The sequence below is a fragment of the Mastomys coucha genome, unplaced genomic scaffold (genome assembly GCF_008632895.1).
Source record: "Mastomys coucha isolate ucsf_1 unplaced genomic scaffold, UCSF_Mcou_1 pScaffold7, whole genome shotgun sequence".
Lineage (NCBI taxonomy): Eukaryota > Metazoa > Chordata > Mammalia > Rodentia > Muridae > Mastomys > Mastomys coucha.
The window spans coordinates 97,485,095-97,492,828 of NW_022196913.1; positions in this window are offsets into that span (position 1 = coordinate 97,485,095).

The following is a 7,734-nucleotide window of genomic DNA, read 5'->3' on the forward strand; positions in this document are numbered from 1 at the left end:
ACTTCCATTTTATGTATGTCTGGCCCCCATGAGTGTCTGCACCATGGGGATAATAACTGAGGTTCAAGGGTGAAAGCAGGCAACGTGTCATCTTCCAGTTAGTTCCAGTCAGCGTGTTCAGTGCCCCCTTATGTTGGCGACAAAAGCAGCTTCTTGCTTGGTGCCAAGAACGGAGGACAGGCACCTAAGCTTCAATGCAGATGAAAATAAGTGAAGAAGGAATGTTGAGCGAGGAACAGAGCAAGGGGTCTGGAGGCCAAAGGAGGACCCTGTCACTGCGGTTTAGTGTCAGCACATCTATAAATAGTTAAGCTTAAGAAAACAGAAGAGGATGGTATGATCCACTGTTTACAAAGAAATATTTGTAAAGACTGACTCAGGGTCTCTCCTCTATTCCCTTTCTGCATCCCTTATGGACCTCAGAGAGGCCAATTCTTCTCTGTCCAGCTGAAATGAGGTGACCCACATAGGGGTGGATGGAGACTGTAGTAGGAGTCCCTGCCTTGTGGAACCTAGAGGCCCCTCTAGCTTACCCCCTGAAGCAATGTCAGGCCTTAGGACATTTCTGAGCCACAGGCTAATCAAGTGGAAGAGGGAAAATACAGGTCATGAAGTGTGTGCCACATGTAGCTGGGGACAGCCAAGGTTGACATTGTTAGTAGGAGTGCTTTTTCCAGGGCATCCTCTTACAGCCTTATTTCTGAAGGAATGAACACACATCTCTCATATTCTCCTCTGGTACCTCTTGCCTAGTGACCTGAGTGAAGCAGCCAAGAACTGCCTCATTTTAACAGGAAGAAGTCAGAAACCAGAGGCAGTATCAGACTTGCCCAAGCAATGAGTTCAGGCCTTTCTCCCACTAGGATGACCTGGAGCCCAAGCAGGGACTTGAGGGGTGGAATCTTACTCAAGCACCAAAGGCCAAGCTAAGGATGCAGAGCCTCTATGGACAGTCTCTGGAATTGGAGCCAACCAGGATAGAACCAGATCCCCACCCTAGTCAGTCGACAGAGACCAAAGAGCAGCCATTTGTTCCTCTCCCAAGCTTTCCTGTGTGTTCTCTATGTTGTCTGAGGCTCCAAAGCTTTGTTGCTCCATAGACACATCCAAAGGCATGCTTCCCCAATCCAATGAGGTATGTTAACGTAATGCCCAATCATCATCACCTACACCACTGAGGCTGGGAGAACACCCTCTCTCCATGAAGGCAGCGTCAATAAATCAGCTTACAAACATCTCAAGAGGGCTATCGAGTACATGTAAAAAGGAGTGAGGTCTGGTCCACGTCCTCGTTCTGTTTGACAAAGTAAGGGAACAGAATAGGGTCCCACTTGAGCAAAGCCCAAGGGAGGTAGAGGCCAGTTCATCAAGGGGTAGGTGAGAGGTGGCCCACAAAGATTTGGTAGGAAGACATACTTACAAGTAAGCCTGGAATTGTGTCTATCCGGTGGAATGAGTGGAGCAAGAAATCTCGGGGAAAGAAACAACTTGCAAAGACAGAGCAGTGTGACATGCCCACCTCCTTCAAGGCTTCTGGGAGGACCCGCAGGCAACTACACAAGGATCAAGCCCTACAGAGTGATGTGGAAGGGGAGGCTGATAAATCTGGGCAGAGAGGGAAAGCCAGGGCTAGAAAACGACCATGGTCAAGGTATGGAGCTTGCCCTGCCAAAGATTGAAGAGAGTCATTGCAAGAAGCCTAAGCCAGATGGCAATGGTAGGGTGTCCCAGGCAAGATACTTAACCTCTCTGTGCCTCTGCTTCCAAATCAGTCATGAGGACAATAAGAGCATCTTTTTTACTCAGAGGGGCTGGTGGCTATGAAAGCCAGGACTGTGTTAACAAGAAGCTGGCGTCACAAGCACATTTTAGAAGGGATCATCTAGTTTCTAGGGCAAGGAAAGGAAAGAAGGATGGACCAGATGCATCACAATAGGAGGTGACTTCTGGGACCAAGGTGATGGTGGCCCCATGGAAAGCATTGGGAAAGCATTAAACAGGATCTGAATGGAGAGACCAAAGAGCCTTCAGAATAGCAAGTGGGAGCAGTGAGGGACCTGAGAGCATCAAGAGATGACATAGGAGTCCCAGAAAGTCATCTATAAAAAAAGTAGGGTTTACACAGCCAGAGAAATGCACCAGGGAACAGAAGCAGGCTAAGAGGACAGCTGTCAACGGATGCCAGAGGAGAGAGGGCAGCCTAGCCATTGCAGTCCCTGAGAAGATCTTGTCAAAATGTAGACAAGCTGGGCAGAGGTCTCTCCTCCCAAGCAGAGTGCAAAACAGCTCTCAAGTTCTTGTCTGTAGCTGCTATTAACAACAGTGAGTCTCTTAGAAAGTAAGCTCCTCCCCCTACCCCCACACCCTCAAAGCAACTACTTGAAAAGTCAGGAGAATAGTAAGATCCCACCACTGAAGACAGTTTTCCAGCTATCCTCATTGTTTTAAACAAGACCTCTTTCACATTGGAAATGGAAAACTACGTTGCTGCCTGCCTGCCTGCCTGCCATGGTTTTAACCGTCACTATGGACAGCTCAAATGTTCTCAGTACAATAGGACTTCCTTCCTCCCTATGACCTGACCCACAGTCAGAACACCAAATCCTCTTCTACCTTCTCTTCCTCACTGGTACCAGATCGTCTTGGAACTTGCAAGTCTTCCTCAATTATGTTCCAGAACAAGATAGATGAGATGTGATTCCTATCTCATTTCTGACCTTTCGAGGGCTTTCTTTTTTTGTTTGTTTTGTTTTGTTTTGTTTTTTAATGCTCCGCCTGGATGCTTCCCACCCTCTATCAGAGCATTGTGGGCACTTCCTGGAAGGCTGTGAAGAAAGCATTGTGGTAATTCAGGAGCCCATTTTTCCCTGTCTAATTAATGGATTCCATTTCTAGAAGACAACAGAAACCGAACCCTGAATGGAGAGGCTCTTGCGGGCTGCTGGATATCCCAAGTCTCCACCCAGTGGAGGAAGTCCTCTGTAGGCTCTACAGCAGTCTGGTTTTGGTTGGGTGAGCGGCAGCTGCTTGCCATTTGCTTCCATGCTGTCTTTGGAGGCATTGCTATCTGAAATTGTGTGGGGAAAAAATTAATTCTGGCCTGTTATGACCCTTTTGTATAAGGTAAGTTTCTAGGAATGACCCTCCTGATTAAAATGAATGGTCCTGCAGTGATCTTGGTTGCACGAGCCCCTGGCACAATTGCCTTGTCACTCTCTCTTGCCTTGCATGACAGTTTTCATGTCTCATCTTCTATGTTACTAATATTTGGGGCCAGATTAATCCTTTATGTGGACAGGGGAGAGGGTGGCTGGCTGTCGAATGCATTGTAGGATGTGTGGTTGCACCTTGCATCTGTATCCACAAACAAAATGTCAGAAGACCCTTCTCCCATTCAGTTGTGACCATCCTAAATGTCTCTTAAAGATTTCCAGATGTCCTCAGGAGGGGTATGTGTGTTCATGTGGACAGAGAACTCTCAGGGGCAGACAGCTGTCTAGTTCAGCTCGTCTAATGCTTTGCAGAGTTCTTGACATAGGGCCCCAAGTGTTCAGTGAGGGACAAGAATGTGAATCACCCTGTGTGGTAGTGGGCATTAAAAACTTCTCTAGATGACCACTGTATGGAAACTCCCTTTATAATCTTCTCCTCTGGGTCACATTCAAGTTGTATGGCAGGCTCTGCTGCTTCTCTGTCCCTGGGGAGACTTTGTGACCCAGCTTTTCTATCTCAAATTCCATGGAGATCATTGGATTTCAGAGCAAAAATAGTTTCCTCTGGACTAAGAAATGATCTCTGGAGGCTTGAGTAAAAGATAAGGGAAGTATTATTGGGTCTTGGGGATATTTGGGGGGCAGAAGCTCAACCATGACAGGGGGTCCACTGGGCGAGGCCTTGGGTGGTGTGGAAATAGCAAAGACTTGCCAGGCTGAGATAACAGAGGTCTAACTGAACAGAGGACTCACGGCCAGCAAGACCCTGGAAACTTATGGATATTGTCTAAGTTCTCAGGTCCTTGGAGCAGACTGGAAGTCGTGGGGGAAATAGAATCTTCAAGATTGACTGAGACACAATGTTAAAGCTTGGAGTTCAGATCAAGTTGCTTTGTTGGTTTCTGGCACACCTGACTTCTGACTTGGGATTAATACCATGGCACATACAAAGTGCTAAATCAATAGTAGCTAGTATTTATTGAGTGCTTATTATATACCAAACACTGTTCTTTCAGTTTTTGATGAATTTTCTCCTTTCATCTTCACAAAGTTCCCATGAGTGGGTCCCATTGATTGTAATCTCTTGAGTTAAAAATGAAGAACTGAAGACGTATTCTCAAGGTGGTAGATGCAAGACAATAAGAATCACAACCTTGTAGCACCCACTCTGAACCAAGCACCATTTGATACTTTGCAGGCACTGGTTTATTTAATTCTCACAACAACCTATTGAAGGAGGTACTATTACCAAGCCAGTTTTACAGATAGAGAACCCAAGATGAATTTTCCAGAAAGAGAGCCACGGAGGAATCCACCCAAGTGCCACCAGCTCGTACTTGACAAGTTTGGACTTTGAACTTGGAAAGCTTGGCTGTAGTGTCTGTGTCATCTAGCTGGTTTGTAAACCAAGCTTTTGAGACTCCAAGACCCACTGCCTTCTCCACACGCTCCTATGTGAGCAACGTGGTAGCTGCACATTTGTAGTAAAAAGAGGGTTTGGGTGGAGCATGCATGGGGCTAGAGCTAGAGCGGCTTCTTCACAGACAAAGCTGTGAGCTGTTGACTCTGCTTTGTGTCTGCATCAAAGACCAAGACTAAGACCAGCGAAACATCATTACTCCAGCAAGGACTGATGACAGAGGCCAGCCACTCTGGGTAAGGTGGCTTCAGGGATCGTCACCAGGCAGAGCTTGATCAGAGGAAAAGAAGAAGGAAAAGAGAAAACTCTGTCATCAGGAAACTATAGGGACAACTTGAGAATAGTCATCCTAGTAAAGGGTATGGTGTAGTACAAGTAGATAGATGTCTTTAGTAACCCTGGGATTCTGAGGGTTAGACCAGGAAGGGGTTAATATCATATGATACTTCTTGCACTTGGCAGTTGGACACAGCCCCTCTGAATGGATGCGTCTCCCTTTTACTAGGTTCATATTCCCTACTATGCAGTGAAGGACTTTCTATATACCCCAATTTAAGCCAATAGAATATTTTATTATTTCTTTTTAGGTAGCCATAGAACTTTTTAGATAGCCATAGAAATATGGACAACATACTATAAGATAGTAGTAAATTAATGTCATTTTATAAGAATTATACTGACACTGGAATTATGAAAATGTTCCTTGTCTCCACTTACCTAAAGATGCATCTAAGAGTGAACTGACTTACAGAGAAGCTCCACCCAGGAAGTCTCTTCAACATGGCTGCCTAAACAAGATCTGAACAAAGACAAGGCCAATGATGTGCTAACACGAAAGGGGCAAATCTCCTAAGTCTTCAAGCTTAAGAACTACAGGTGATAAGGAATGCAGAAAAGAGGAGAAATAGTCTTCCCTGGGAAGGGCCCCGAACTGGTGTTCCGATACCATGTGGTCAGCCCTGAAATCATATATGTACAAGTACATTATAAAGACTGATCAGGTTGTATATGTGTATTTAGGAATGAGAGGCCATGCATTTGAGAGAGAAAGGAGGGGCTGGAAGAGAAATGATATATTTTAATTTCAAAAAGAAGAAAAAATTTAAGAGTGAATTGACTTGTATAAGTTTGTGTTAAAATACTCAAGCAAGGATAGATAAGATGGCCATGGCAAAAACCATTGATGGTTCTTGGATTCAGTTACTGACTGTACTTTCCTGCTTTCTTTTGTGTTTGGAAATTTTTATAACTTAAATTATATTAATAGATTTTAACACATAGTTTGACAATTAAGGCATGGCTAAATTTGGCTTTGAAATTTCTGACAGTCTGTTGATAGAATCAAGCAGCTCTTATGGACACAGAGTCAATCAGGGTCCAGTTCTAGGCTTTACCTTGGTTCTCACACTGACCTTCCTTGAAGCATCCCCTTTTTCTCTACTCTGTACATTTTTTTTTATTGGATATTTTCTTTACGAACATTTCAAATGTTATCCCCTTTCCCGGTTCCCCACCCAAAAATCCCCATCCCATCCCCCCTCCCCCTGCTTCTATAAATAGGAGTCTTCCCCTACTCCCGTCTCCCCCTCCCTTGAATTCCCCTACACTGGGGCTTCCAGCCTTCACAGGACCTCTCCTCCCATTGATGCTCGATAAGACCATATTCTACTACATATGCAGCTGGAGCCATGGGTCCCTCCAGGTATACTCCTTGGTTTAGTTTTAGTCCCTGGGAGCCCTGGGGGGGGGTGTCTGGTTGGTTGATCTTGTTGTTCTTCCTATGAGGTTGCAACCCTTTTCAGCTCCTTCAGTCCTTTCTCTAACCCCTCTACTGGGGACGCTGTGTTCAGTTCAATGGTTGGCTGTGAGCACTTTTTAAAAATCAAAATGTAAAAGCATGAAACCACACATGTTTTGGGGATATCATGTGATGGTTCCATACATTGTGCAATGTTCAAATCAAGATAAGTCTGTCTGCCTCCTCCCTGACCATTTCCCTATGGTAAAAGCACTCTAAGTCCCATCACACCCTACAGTGCAATGGCATGTGGGGCTTTCTTTGAACACACACCAGCTATGCTAAGGAGCACTCCCAAAGGAACTTGCTATCATTCCAGGTAAACTCTCTAGACTGGTAGCATCCTTGTTCAATGTTACAGGAAGGAGCCCAGCTGCACTTATCCTTAGATTTGAAAGCTCCATCAGAAGGGAAGATTTAGGGTGGTTGCCAGCTGGTTACATGGTAGGTAGAATCAGCTATAAGGTTTTATTTTGAGGGTGTGGGTGTGGCATGTGTGGAGGAGCACACAGAGACCAAAAAACAGTACTGGATCTCCTGGAACTAGAATTACATATGCCATGTGTGTGCTGGGAATCAAACTCAGGCCCCTGGAAGAGTGCTCCTAACCCCTGAGCCATTTCTCTAGTTCCAAGCTATACAATTTGAGAACCTGAAGATCTGTCCTAGGCAATTTGGCCTTGATGTGTGTGTTGGTCCTTCTCCCCACAACTGAAGATGGACTCCCCGTGCTTTCCTTTGAATTTGACACGTAACAGCCACTCTGATACATCAACCAACATAGAAATTCTCAGATGTACACGTTTCCAGCATACAAATTTGTATAAGCGTGCACATGTGTGGGGGAGGAGGGGGTGTGGGTGGAAGTAAAAACGTACACATGAACACATGAAACATTGGAGTTTATTTCCAAAACCAACCCCCAAAGCTAATGAAAATAGCTCCTATGAGAGTGGCCTAGCAGGATGGGGAGATGAGATTGTTGAATATATGTTACGTGTGATAGAGAAACAAGATTAAACTAAGAAAAAAAATATGCCAACAGCTCTGGTAGTATATTGTGACATGAGAATAATGTAAATGTTTACACTAAGTCAGAAGATAAAATGTCATCCCTAAAAGCTGAAAAACGTAGAAACAACTGTAAGTATCAACCCATCAGGTTGGTGGTACGAAATTAAGGAATGTCAAAACACCCAAGACCCAGTGTGTTCGCAGAGCAGCCATAAAGCAGTGGTCTAACAACCTGAGGCATGTTTGTCACCCAGAGATGATGCCTGGGAACAACTGGGGCCTTTTTTTTT